We start from the raw sequence: 13,964 nt of genomic DNA, 5'->3' as shown, positions 1-13,964 counted from the left end.
TCCAGTCAGTCGGAACTAAAAATGTCAGCCCCTTGGGTCAGTGGACCAGTGGACCCACTGGAAGGAGCCTGTGGTCAATTTTGGTGTGTCCCGGCGGCCTGGAGAAAGGAGGAGAGCTCAAAGAGTGTGAAATCACTTCAGGTGCAAGGTGACTTGGCTCAGCACTCCAGGCTCTAGGGCCTTCCTCAGTATTTCTGAACAAAAGAGCTACTTCCCTAGAGTCCTGTGAGCGCATAGACTGTAGGGAAGGCTGCTTCTGTGGGACAAGGGAGGGGGCGGGGAGGGCACTGGGAAGGGTTGGTAAGGTCTCAGACCCTCTTTTGGCTTCTCCATCACTGGGTGGGGCTGAGGTGGGAGGAGCTTCCTTGGGCTGTGTCCCCCACCCGTGCAGCCCCTCGCCTGGCCACCTCCTCATTCCCCGCTGCTCACAGCACACAGAGCTGCCTACATCCGCTGGGGAGTCTTGGAAGCCACCGTTTTCCACGCCCGGGGCTCACAAGCAAGCTGTCACAGTGTTCCACCCCTCCTCAGCTGGGTTTTCTCCTTGAGCAGGAATCTGGAACTGGTCCACCTGATTCCTCCACAGTATTCAGCAGGTTAAGTGGATGAGCATATGGTGGAAAGGGAGAAAGGGGGTCCTCTGTGTCTCCGGGTGTGGTGCCAGGACCAGGTTCTTGTCCCAGACCTGCTCCTCCATCCGTGCAGAGACCTCTCTCCTCAGCCCCGCAGTGCAGGGAGCGGGGAGGGGACCAAGGCTCTACTCGGATGGGAAAGCCAATGACTGCCCACCACGGCAAAGACGGAACAGGGGTGGCAGAGGTAAGTGAGCCAGAGGGGGAGGAAGAGGAAATGGAAGGAGAGGGAAGGATGAGCCGGGCCTGTAGAAGCTGGTTAGTAGGTGTTTATATGTGGATGAATGAGTGAGTGATGATTGGGAGAGCAGGGCTGTCATGGGGCAGGCTGCCTGCTTCCAGGAACTTGTCTGTAGCAGTCCAGAAACAAGGCAACTGCACAGCTCAAGGGGTGCAATTAAGGTTTAAAGGCAGGCTTGGGGGTATAGCTCAGGGGTAGAGCATTTGACTGCAGATCAAGAGGTCCCCGGTTCAAATCCGGGTGCCCCCTTGCTAAAGTCACTTTTGGCTGTGAAGTAGTAAATAAGAAGGAGGCAAATAATTCTGATGCTGTCTGTGCCTGGGTTCTGTTCTGTCCTCATCTCTAGGATTGGACAACAGGGAGGGTGGCTGTGAGGGTTCCTTGAGGTCAAGCTGGTCAGGCTGTGTCACAGGCTTTCCCCAGCAACAATGCCTGGGAGTACCCTCATTGCCTTAGCAGGAACCAGACTTCCAAAATGTTTCCTGGCTTGATGAACACACCTTCCTTGTGATCTCAGTCTCAAGCCTCACTGATCTCCAGACACACTTGACCCACTTCTTAAAAACATTTTGGTTCTTATTCCTCCCCTGGCCTTATTCTTCCTTGGCCTCCCTAGCTTCTTCGTTTTAGCAGGGTCCTGCTTGTCCATTTCCTCCACGAAGCCCCTCCTGACTTCCTAGCAGCATAGCTTCTTACTCCCTGTTCTCACAGCTCTCTGCTTGGACTTCTGCCACTCTGTGGAAATACTTTGGTTCGTGGGTTTGTCTCCTGCTTGGACTAAGACTCTTTGAGGAACAGGGATAATGTTTTATTAGTCTGTGTCCTCAACATGGATGACAGAGCCTGGCGCCTATCATGCTCCAAGAGGGTTTGTTGAGTGAATAAATGAATGAGTGAAACAATGAGCACCCTCCTGGGGCTTGGAGTATGGAGGAGGCTCTCCCTGGGCTGAGCGTGAGGTTCACTTAAGGCCCAGAAGCAACCACTGTTGTTCTGATGACTATGTGCCAGCCTCGGCAGAAAGACTGGTACAGACTTGAACGATCTTTCCAGGTGTGAAGGTTGATGCCATTGCTACTGCTTGGGGAAGAGAGCAGGAGAGAGGGGGACTAGTTAAGGTTGAGAGGGGAAGACAGGAAAGTGGACTACAGTGGAGGAGGCTTGCCACCTCCTGGGACATGCAGAAAAAACCCAGCAAATTATAGACATAGAGGTCCTGAGTGCAGTGCGTGGGTGAAAAGGTGATAATGAGAAGCAATAAACAGGAGGGGGTATAGCTCAGGGGTAGAGCATTTGACTGCAGATCAAGAGGCCCTTGGTTCCAATCCAGGTGCCCCCTTTCTTTTTAAATTACTGAAGCGGGTGCTGGCATTTCTGCCTCTTCTCCCCACATAGAACCATTAAACGAATGCTCTTTGTCTTGGGATAAAAATTCAGGATCTGCACCAGGACCAGCTCCCAGAATCTTACCCTAAGCATCATCCAGACAATAGCTACTGGGGTCACATTTCACCGAAGAGGCTGATGAAGTTGGCTCAGTCCCCTCCTACCTACCTGGAGACTCTTGCCCTTCATGGCCTGTGGGGAGACTTCACTTCCTTTCTCTTAATGTCTCATTTTCTCAACCTTGTTATAATCTCCAGAGAGAAGACTATCTCTTTGTTCTTACTGCTACCAGTTGTGAAGTGTGGATATGCATCTTCCTACTTCCCAGAAGTGACTGTAAGAGTTAGCATATCAAAAGCAGAGCGTCTGTCCTCCCCCTGGGAATCTCTGAGAGGCTGCCTCTACCACACACTTAGACCACTTGATTCTCCCTTCTCCCTCTTTTGTGTCTTACCACTCTTTCTTTTTTAACTTGCATCAGTATTTCCTTGGGGAGAATGCCTAGAAGTAGACCCTAATTTATATAATCATTTTTAAAAATTTAGTCAAAAGATTTAAAACATATAATGGTATAAAGAATCCTGCAGAGGAATTTCCATGTTCCTTAATGAAGAAGGTAATTTGAACCAATCTTTCCTATGAGGACAAATAAAAAAGCTGGGAAAATATTACAAACATCTCATCAAAAGCCTCAGAGGGCCAACTAGTTAGATAGGAAATACAAAGTGGAGATTCAGAACAAATGGGAAACAGAAAGATTAAGCTCCACATGAGAGGCTGCTTTGGCCCTGACCATGGTTTTCAGTCCAAGAGAGGGAGTGGAGAGGCTAAGTGAATTTCTGGAAGTCTCTCAGGACCAGGGGGATAGAAGTCAGAATTCTGGGCCCACCTAGAATAGGGACACAGGTAAAACCAACTCTGGCTTTGGGCTAGGACCCTGAGGAGGAAGGGTGAACTGAGCAAAAACAGTCCCTGAAAGAATTTGGGGCTGGTCTTTGTGACATCTGGATGGTCCAGAAAACTCAAGCCTTGAAATTATATTAAGATATCCTGACTACTAGAGCCACTCACATACCCGGAAAAAGCAAATGAAGGATACTATCATCTCCACCTGGCTTCAGATTAGTTCTACAAATACATTTTTTTTTTAAAGATTTTATTTATTTATTTGACAGAGACAGAGACAGCGAGAGCAGGAACACAAGCAGGGGGAGTGGGAGAGGGAGAAGCAGGCTTCCCACTGAGCCGGGAGCCCGATGTGGGACTCGATCCCAGGATCCTGGGATCATGACCTGAGCCGAAGGCAGTCGCTTAACCAACTGAGCCACCCAGGCGCCCTACAAATACATTTTTTAATACAGTGTTCAATATGTAGTCAAGAATAACTATGTACACAATGAGGCAAAAACCACCAATGAAAATCAATAGAAACAACAGACCACAGAACTAAACACAGGGACTTTTTGTATTAGAACTGCAGAAACACACTGTAAAAAAAAACAATGCTTGCTGTTTTCAAGAAGATAAGAGACAAGCTTGAAAATTTCAGTAGGAAGCTGGAAAGCATAAGAAGTAACTAAGAAGATGTGAAAAGAGAACAAAGAAATTTTGTATCTAAAAATCAATAACTAAAATTAAAAATTCAATGAGTATGTCCATGTTATAGTCAGTGAATGATTTCAGCCAAAGAGAAAATCGGTGAATTAGAACATTGGGATGAAAAAGCATCCATTATAAAGCATGCAGACAAAAGCACAGCAAACACAGAATAGAGAGTAAAAAATCTAGAGGATACAGTAGGAAGGTCTAGTGTACATTTAAATGGACTCCTGGAAGAGAAAATGAGAGAATGAAGTAGAGGCAATATTTGAGGAGACAAAGGCTAAGACTATTTTGCAACTTAGGAAAGACGTTAATGCTGACATTCAAGAACCCCAGTGAATCTCAAACATAAGAAACAAAATTAAATCCATACCCAGAGTTACTGTAGTAAAACTGCAGAAAATCACAGACAAGAAACTCAAAAGCATCATAAAAAGAAGACACATTATTTTCAATGAGGTCCAATGAGATTGACAACTGAGTTTTCTAGAGTAACAATGAAAACCAGAAGGCAGTGGAATTGCATCTACTGAAATACTGTTAACATAAAATTCTGTACTCAGGTAAAATATCCTTCAGGAGTGAAGGTAAAATAAAGACAATTTCAGACAAATAAAAACTGAAATAACTCATCCATAGCATGCATGCACTCAAGGAAATTCTAAAAGGTATATTCTAAGCAGCAGGGAAATGATTTGGATGGAAGGACAGATGTAGTAAGGAAGACAGAGGCCAAGAAATAGTAAATATCTGAATAAATTTAAGTGAACATTGACTGTATAAAAAATAACAATAATGAGGTTAACACAACTTATGGAATAATGTAAAAGACAAAAACTGCATATAAGTTGGGAGGAAAGTAAGTGCAGTTGAAAGTATTCTAAGGGGAGTCTGGGTGGCTCAGTCTCTAAGCATCTGCCTTCGGCTCAGGTCATGGTCCCAGGGTCCCGGGATTGAGCCCCGCATCGGGCTCCCTGCTCAGCGGGAAGCCTGCTTGTCCCTCCCCCACCCCCCTGCTTGTGTTCCCTCTCTCGCTGTGTCTCTCTCTGTCAAATAAATAATTTTAAAAAAAGTATTCTAAGATGCTGGGGCACCTGGGTGGCTCAGTTGGTTAAGCGGCTGCTTTTGGCTTGGGTCGTGATCCCAGGGTCTTGGGATTGAACCCCACATTGGGCTCCTTGCTCAGTGGGGAGCCTGCTTCTTCCTCTGCCTGCCACTCCCCCCTGCTTGTGCTTGCTCTTCCCCGCCCCGTGTCAAATAAATAAATAAAATCTTAAAAAAATTGTAAACAAAAAAAAATTTTTTAAAGTATTCTAAGGTGTTTGTATTACCTGTGCAGAAGATAAATCCACTGGCTAACCACAGACTTTGAGAAATAACTATGCATATGGAGTTTGTAGCATAATCACTAAAATAGAAGAAATAGCATTTATATTTTTCAAACCAGTAGGGAAAAATAATAGCATTATAAAAATCTCAGTCAAAAAAAAAAAAGGGAGAAAGAGAGAAAAACATAAATAAGCACTATAAATTGAAAGCATAAAATGAGGTAGACTTGAATACAAATACATCAGCAATTACACTAAAAGTAAATAAATTAAATGCCCCAGTTTAAAAGACAGAGATTATCATACTGGGGTTAAAACCAACCAGCTATATTCTATTTACAAAAGACATCATCTAAAATTTGGGATACAGAAAGATTGAAAAGTAAAAGGATGAAAAAATAAATGACTGGCAACACATTAACAAAAAGAAAGCAGGTGTAGCTTACTATCAGACAGAATAGTCTTTAAAACATGAAATATTACTAGAGATAAAAAGATAAATTATTAATAACCAAAGGCTGAATTTAACAGGAAGATGTAAAAATTCCTGATTTTTATGCTTCTAGTAATATAGCTTCAAAATATGCAAGGCAAAAACTTGACAGAATAACAAAGAGAAATAAACATACCTAGAATTAGAGTGGAAAATTTTTATAAACCTTTTTCATTAATTAACAGAAGGGACAAAAACATTATGAATAAATAAAAATTTTTAGTTTCTTTCCCCTCTAGGTTTATTGAGATACAATTGACAAATAGAATTGTAATATATTTAAAGTGTACAATGTATGATATGATTTACATATACATTGTGAAATGATTACCAAAATCAAGTCAATTAACACACCCATACTTACTTGGCAGGGGAGATACCATGATCATGAAGGTGGTTTTTCCAGGGTGAGGCTCATTCATTGCAGTCCGGATGTGCTGACCCCTGTGATTTCCCCAAATGTGGGAAACTCGACTGCATAATTTGTGGTAGAGGGGACTGAAAAAAAAAGTTAATTAACATACCATCACCCCACATAGTTACTTGTGTGTGTGTGTGTGTATACTTAAGATCTACTCTCATAGCAACTTTCAAGTTTACAATACAGTATTATTAACTATAGTGTCCATGATGTACATTAGATCTCTGGAACTTATTCACCTTATAACTGAGTTTCTACCCTTTGACCAACATCCCCCCATTTCTTCCACCCCTCAGCCCCTGGCAATGACCAATCCACTCTCTGTTTCTGGATTTGACTTAAAAAAATTTTTTTTCACATATAAGTGATACCATACGGTATTTACCTTTTTGGGGGGCGGGGGCGTTCCTGGCTTATTTTGCTTAATACAGTGCCCACCAGTTTCCTCCATGTTGTTACCGATGGCAGGACTTCCTTCTTTCTAATGGCTGAATAATATTCCACTGTGTGTGTGTGTATGTGTGACATTTTCTTCATCTATTCATCCATTGATGGACATTAAATCAGCATTTAGAGAAATACTTGTAGCTTTGAGCAATATGCTGGAAAAGAAGAATAGAAATAAACTAAAAATCCATCTCAAGAAGTTAGAAAAACTGGATAAAAGAACACTATGAGAGAAGAAAGAAAAGAGCAGAAATTAATGAAATAGAAAACAAACACACAATAGACAGAATTAACAAAGCCAAAAGTTGGTTTTTGAAAAGAAAAGATTGACTAACCTTTCATGAAACTGATAAGAAAAATAAACAGAAACAAATAAACCTATATCAGAAATTAAAAAGCAAAACTGCAGATTCTTTAGACTTTAAAATAATGATTATTTAACATTATGAAAAACAATATACAAAAAATTTAAAAATCTAACAAACATGAACAAAGAACTTAAACTGTGTGGCAGACATGATTTTATGTACTTTAAAAATGTTAATTTTTATTTTATTAATGTTAATTTAATTTTCATAACATCTCCACGAATGAGGCATTATCACTGTGCTCATTTCTATAATCATGCCCTTTTTATATATGGCAAAACTGAGGCTAAGGGAGTTAATCGATTTCACTAAGTCCACTCAGAGCCCAGAATTTGAACCCACGTATTATGTGTTAAGCGTCCAAAGACTTTGCTACTATGCTATGCTGAAATTGAGCAATAACTTAAAAAATACTACAACTTAATAAAGCTGACACACACAAAAAAATAGAAAAGCTGAATAGTCCTCTAAGTTTTAAGTAGTTACTTTATTCAAACTGTTATTTGAAACTTTTTCACAAAAATTTCCGGTGAGATGGTTTTACTGGTGAGTTTTGTCTCATCCTTAAATAAGCAGTAACTATTTTTACATAAAAATCTAAGAATAGAAAAGATATATACATTCTATAACTCTTTTTACGAGATTAGCACAATCTTGATACCAAAACCCAACAAGGACAGTATAAAGAATGCATAGGCCAATCTCACTCATAAACATAGGTACAAAAAATTAAATTATTATCTAACAGAATTGACAAATGTATATATCTGATATATATATATATAGGATAGGACTTCATGACTAAGTCGGATTTATATCTGAAATCCAAAGTATGTTTAATTTTACAAAAAGCAATAAGTGTAATTCACCATGTAAATAGACTAAAAGAGGAAAAATCATATGATTATCTCAATAGATGCAAAAAGGGGGTTTGATAAAATTTCACATCCATGATAAATTTTTTTTTTGCACACTAGAAATTGAAGAAAAATTCCTTAATTTGATAAAGATCACTTAGGAAAAGTATAATTCATGATATGTACTTAATGGTAAAATGTTGAGAGCTTTTCATCTGAAATCAGAATGAGTCAAGATATTTACTATTAACACCCTTATTCAACATTACACTTGAGGTCCTAATCGGTACAATAAGGTAAGAAAAATCTTAAGGCCTGGAACAAGGGAAATAAAACTTGCAAAGTACTTAGACGGTATGAGCATATACATAAGAAATTGAAAAGAATCAACAAAGAAATTATTAGAATTAATGAGTGTTTAGCAAGACTACCAGCATATACCCTGCATTCTTTTATCCCCTTTTGCCTGGCAAAATCACAACTTTTGAAATGATACACTAGAAATTTCTGCTTTCAAATCTTAAAGTTCTAATGTTAATATTTTTATCCTCCTCACAAATTACATAAAGATACTTTAACTCTTATCACTCTGTTCCTTGTATGTTATTGTTAACCAGTATTTTAGTTTTATCTTTTTTTTTTTTAAAGATTTTATTTATTTGACAGAGAGAGACACAGCGAGAGAGGGAACACAAGCAGGGGGAGTGGGAGAGGGAGAAGCAGGCTTCCCACGGAGCAGGGAGCCCCATGCGGGGCTTGATCCCAGGACCCTGGGATCATAACCTGAGCCAAAGGCAGACGCTTAACGACTGAGCCACCCAGGCACCCCAGTTTTATCTTTTTAAAAAAACTTTATAAATTATACATTAGCATTGTGTTATATGGTCAATGATTTTTTAAGATTTATTTACATATCTTATATTTTCTTTTTTCAACATTCCTTTTTTGGTCTCAGATCTCCCATTTTGGGATCATTTCTCTTTTCTCTAAAGTATATATTTAAAATTTGCTTTAGTGAGAGTCTGTTGGCAGTAAACTCTCTCAGCTTTTGTCTGTTCTTGAAGAATAGTTTGGCTGGGAATAGAATTCAAAGCTGACTGTGATTTCCTCTCAACATATGGAATGTGTTATTGTACTGCTTTCTGGCTTCCTTTGCAACTGTTGGTAAGTCATACAGCAGTTGAAATATTGTCCTTTTATAGATGATCTCAGATTTCCTTCTGGCTACCTTCAAAGGACAGAGTCCTCACCCTTGGCCAGGAGACCAAGTACACACTGGTGAGTGCAGGGACCAGGTGAGGGGAGTGTGGGGAGATCAGAGGAGGGGACAAACACACCACCTGAGCAGAGCTGCCGGCTTGGGTGTGATCTCTGCTTCTTCACCCTTTGCAAGAAAACTCAGAACCCAGATTCAGCAAGAGGAGAGGAAATTGGAGCTTCTTTACCACCACCACCACCGCTAGTGGCTAAAATGCCAGGGGGCACCCAGATTTGAACTGGGGACCTCTTGATCTGTAGTCAAATGCTCTACCCTTGAGCTATACCCCCTGCTATACCAGTGAGATCCAATTAATACCCTTTCCCTGTGCAGCCACACCCAGAACTCCCGCCCCGGATGGCCCCTTCAGCACGGAGGCTGAGTTGCAGGACCTGCTTTACTGCTAACTCATTTCCCTGCTTTAGAAGAAGCGGCAGCAGGTTGCTTTCTCCCCCAGCTGGGCAACCTCTCCATCTTCAGGGCCTGTGCGAGAGCAGTAACTTGGGAAGCATTCCCTGACAGCTGGAAGGATCTGTCGTAACATCTGTATTGTGGTTTTTGTGCTGAGCACCTGAAAACAGACTCAGAATGCCCAGAATGCGCACCACTTGAAGGGTAGAAGACACACGGACTGGTGGTGGGTCGGAGCCCTCCACACAATGCTACACCCTCGGATGCAGCCAGAACCCTCTCTCATCGCCTCAGCTCTCCACGTAGTCAACCCTTAAACTGCTGGGTGAGATGAGCCACCTGAAGAAATGACTGTCCCTAGGCTCCAAGTCCCCCTTTCTGGGCTCTGCCCTGCGATGCTGGCTCTGGGACTCTGTAAACCACGCTTATCCTTTGCCGGGTGGCTTCCCGGTTGGTCCCCCGTAGGGCTCCGGGAGGGAGACGGGAAGGTGGGAGCCGGACCAGGCACCTGTTCTGCCCGTGGTGGTTCCCGTTGGGATCACCTAGCAGCCACAGCCCGTCCCAGGAGCAGCCGTGATTGCCACCTGCAGTTTGGTGCTCGCAGGACCCACCTTGCCACGGCTTTTCGGGGACACCGGTGCCTCCTTAGGGAACCGAGGCCAGGATCTGCAGAGAATCCCCCCACGCCCGTGAGATTTCCCAAGTTCCTCCTCCTCTCTTTGTTCCCCCGGCCCCGGAGCCCGAGCCGCTTCTGACAGCTACCACCTCCGTGAAACTCAGTCCCTCCTTTTCGTCTGTCAGTTCTCCACGTTCTGGTTGTTATGGGTCGGATCTCCAAAAAGATCTGCTGAAATCTTTCCCTTGGTACCGCAGGATGCGACCTTACTTGGATGGGGCCATGGGGGAGACAGCTAGCTGGGGTGAGGTCACGGTGGAGAGGATCGGGGCACAGTATGACCCGGTCCTGGTAGGAAGAGGAGAGACACACACAGGGAGACGACAGCCAGGGAGGACCCTCCTCTTCAGAGAGGGTGTGCCCTGCCCCAACGCCTTGATTTCCGCCTCGGGGCCCCAGAGCGGGGCGCCAATACCTTTCTGTTGTTTTAAGCACCAGCTTGTGGTACTTTGTTACAGCAGCTTTAGGAAACTGATAGACTCGTTAACGATTATTTATATTAAATTTTCTGCTAAAATAACGGAGGCAGCTTTTGCCTCTGGACTGGACCCTGGATGATGCTGAAATTGGGACCATTGTGGCTCTGGGGAAACAGACCCTCAAAAAGGACATTTGGGATGGATTCGGCCTTGTCCTTGGTCTTCAAGGCGGTGCTGAGTCTATGGAATGACCGTAAGTGTGCTGGTTCGTAGGCTCAAGCCAGCCTCGTCCTGTCTGGGGTACTAGAGGACAGTGGCTATTCAACTCAATTTTGTCATTTCAGGTGAAGGAGGAAAAAGCAGGTTCTTGAAGGGGGCACCTGGATTTGAACCGGGGACCTCTTGATCTGCAGTCAAATGCTCTACCACTGAGCTATACCCCCTCCTGTTAAAGAAAGTGTAATTAATAAACTTACACTTCCACACACAGGCTGCTCATTCGGACTCACTACAGAACTGCTAGGTCTGGGCAACTATAAACGCAGCCTCTCATGCCATAACTATCTTCCTTTTCCAAAAAGGCACCATCCCTTCTCGGCACCAGCTTGGAAGATCCCTGAAGTTTCCATCTGAGACCACAACGTCTGTACCTGGCTTGGTATTCCGGCAGAAAGTGAAGCCCCGGGGTAAGGTGCTGCCCACTGAACGATGACTAGAATGTGCATTGTCAGCTTCTCCACGTTAGTCCTGCACGAATTTACCTTTTGATATAAGCGAATTGATCCTTTCTAGTTTGTGATTTGGGGGCGGTGTCGGGATGGCGTCGGGATGGTGCCTTGAGTGTTTGGGACAGATGCGGTGCATGTGCTGGTTCTGGTGGAAAGAGACTGGCCCCCAGCGCTGGGTGCTGGCGGTGGGTGTGGGTGTTTCTTCAGCACGCCAGGTCTGCAGCTCGGCTTGGGGCATTGTTCCTAGAAAGCTTGCCTGGAGTCTCCTTTCCCCCTCCTCTTTCCTGGTGAGATATATATTTGTAATAAACGTTTGAGGCTCCATCTGGCTTCCGTTGCTGGACCCGAGGGCTCTGACTGCCACAGCGAGCTAAATCCTGAAGTGCCTTATGTTCCACGCTGCTGACAAATGCATCTCCAAGGGGGATGAAGTCGAGCAAAGCTTTTCCAACTTTCTGCAGCGAAGGATCAGCTTTATTTTTATTTTCCAAAATTCTGTCATGGCTCAATAATACTGCATCAGACTTGCGGACTTTGAGACCCCCTCCCCCCCCGCCCCCCCCCCGCCCCCGCCGCCAACACCAGAGTGGCTAACGTCAGATTGTTGTAGAATTTCTAAGCATTGACAGAGAGCTCATGGACGACACTTTGAATGTCACCAGGCTCGTGCTTGCTTTCGCGACGTATTTACTGAAGGGCACCAGGCTCGAGGACATGCTGACCATGAACTCCTCCGGAATAGAGGGATGACTTTACTATCTGTTGAGATAGACATGCAAGCCCTCTGTAGAACTACCTTTTCCAACCAGCAGGCGAGTCATACTCCACCAGTTAGAAACTGCATTCAGTTAAAGAATGCAGAAATGACCAGAAATGAGAGTGCTGTTGTGCAGGGGGTGGGGTGGGGGTGGGGGCAGACTCGCTCACTACTGTACTGTGCATTTCTAGTGGGAAAGACAGGAAGTTCCTGGGGGTGCTTACAGGCAAGGAAGCAGCCAAATGCACATGGGCCCTGAGCTCTCTTTATTCCACAGAGAGGTGGGCTTGGACCAGGTGGAGCTGGGTGCCCCACAAAACGTGCGCCTGTAGAAGGATCTTTCCTTGCACTGCTATACATTGTCACAGGGTGAGCTAGGAAGACCTCAGGAGCGCCCAGTTGACTGTAACAGTGGGAGTTTCATGGTCAAGGAAGTAGCCTTCTTAGAAGAGCCTCCTTCTAATGAGTAACTCAGACCTACTGAGCTAGGTCCTTGATACTTCGTAGTTGATGGGGAAAGGACAGGAGCCTTCTGACTCACGTTGATTTGTGGGGTAAACACATCTCCTTTGTGGTGTAAACAAGCTAGATACACATGCCTTTCTTTTGCAAAGGGTGTGTGCGGATGAGCAGACCTGGACTGGCATGGCCACTCCAGGGTGTCTTTAGGGACACAGGTTCCTTTTAGCTCTCTGGTCAGCCTTTCTTGAAATGTGGATCCTATCCTCAAGGTTGACCCATGGTCCAAGGTGGCAGCTGGTACTCCAGCCATCACATCTGTGCTCCAAGTAGGAAGCAGGAGTAAAGGCCAAAAAAAGGACATGTCGTGTTTGTCCTTCTCTGAAGTTTTCCCAGAAGTCTTGTCCAATGACTGCATCTTATCCCTCTTTGCCTCCCCTAGCCAAAGAGAGGCCAGGAAATGTGGTCTTTAGGGTGGGCATAACTGCTCTATAAAATCAGGGTTCTGTTACTAAGGAAGAGGGAAGAATGTGTATTGGGTAGTTAACTGGTGAGCTCTGCCCCCTCCACACACACATGCATACACACACACGCTCACATGCACACTCACACATGTATACATATGTGTGTGTTGCACAGTTTCTACTCTTTTTTTTTTTTTTGTAAAGGGGTAAAATGTGGCTAGTTAAACATAACTGCAGGGTACTATGTAACTGGTGGAGTTGTATAATGCACAACCTGTGCATCCGTACCTGGCTGCCCTGTCAATAACCATCTCTCCAGTGTTCCATCTATAAAGACCTATCATATGAATGTCTGCTGTTTCTCAGAGCTAATGAGATATTGCACTCCGTTGATAAATAGGTATGTTTCCACTCCTGTTTGATTACCAGGAAGCTCAGAGATGAGTTTTATATTCAGCAATAGTAGCTTCTCCTAACCTGGGCTCTCAGGAATAATTATTTACCTCCTCTCTGAATGTTCAGTCCTTGCCTTTTTTCCCCTTTCAATTTAAAAAATTGTGGTAAACAATACATAACATAAAACGTGTTGCCTTAACCATGTTTAAGTGTACAATTCAGTGGCATTAAGTATACTCATATGGCTGTGCAACCATCCCCACCATCTGTCTCCTGACCTTTTTCATCTTCCGAAACTGAAACCCTGTCCCTGTTCATCAATAACTGCCCATCCCCCTGCCCCCAGCCCCTGACATCCCCCCTTCTGCTTTCTGTCGCCATAATTTTGACAACCTCATATAGTCAGCCCTGTTTATACTTGTTTGATCGTTTGGACTTTTATGTATCTTTTTTTTTTTTTTTTAAAGATTTTATTTATTTTTTAGAGAGCGAGTGAGAGGGAAACAGCATGAGAGGGGAGAGGGTCAGAGGGAGAAGCAGGCTCCCCGCTGAGCCGGGAGCCCGACGTGGGACTCGATCCCAGGACCCTGGGATCATGACCTGAGCCGAAGGCAGACGCTT

At 44.0% G+C, this 13,964-nt stretch overlaps 4 non-coding genes and 1 pseudogene across 4 annotated transcripts; 3 read left to right on the top strand and 2 right to left on the bottom strand.

Annotated features, from left to right (window-relative positions):
- The first annotated feature begins 1,050 nt into the window (after nucleotides 1-1,050).
- TRNAC-GCA (transfer RNA cysteine (anticodon GCA)) lies at nucleotides 1,051-1,122 on the top strand. Its single transcript has one exon. It is a non-coding gene; the product is annotated as a tRNA-Cys (tRNA).
- Nucleotides 1,123-2,140: 1,018 nt separating this feature from the next.
- Nucleotides 2,141-2,212, top strand: TRNAC-GCA (transfer RNA cysteine (anticodon GCA)). Its single transcript has one exon. It is a non-coding gene; the product is annotated as a tRNA-Cys (tRNA).
- A 3,826-nt stretch (nucleotides 2,213-6,038) lies between these two features.
- On the top strand, nucleotides 6,039-6,217 carry LOC145716662 (U1 spliceosomal RNA; annotated as a pseudogene).
- Nucleotides 6,218-9,251: 3,034 nt separating this feature from the next.
- On the bottom strand, nucleotides 9,252-9,323 carry TRNAC-ACA (transfer RNA cysteine (anticodon ACA)). The gene has a single exon. It is a non-coding gene; the product is annotated as a tRNA-Cys (tRNA).
- Nucleotides 9,324-10,910: 1,587 nt separating this feature from the next.
- TRNAC-GCA (transfer RNA cysteine (anticodon GCA)) lies at nucleotides 10,911-10,982 on the bottom strand. The gene has a single exon. It is a non-coding gene; the product is annotated as a tRNA-Cys (tRNA).
- Nucleotides 10,983-13,964: the final 2,982 nt, after the last annotated feature.

The sequence above is a fragment of the Leptonychotes weddellii genome, chromosome 12 (genome assembly GCF_054177405.1).
Source record: "Leptonychotes weddellii isolate Sample4059 chromosome 12, ASM5417740v2, whole genome shotgun sequence".
NCBI classification, from domain to species: Eukaryota; Metazoa; Chordata; class Mammalia; order Carnivora; family Phocidae; genus Leptonychotes; species Leptonychotes weddellii.
The sequence above is the reverse complement of the archived record's forward strand: the minus strand, read 5'-3'. Positions and strand labels throughout refer to the sequence as shown.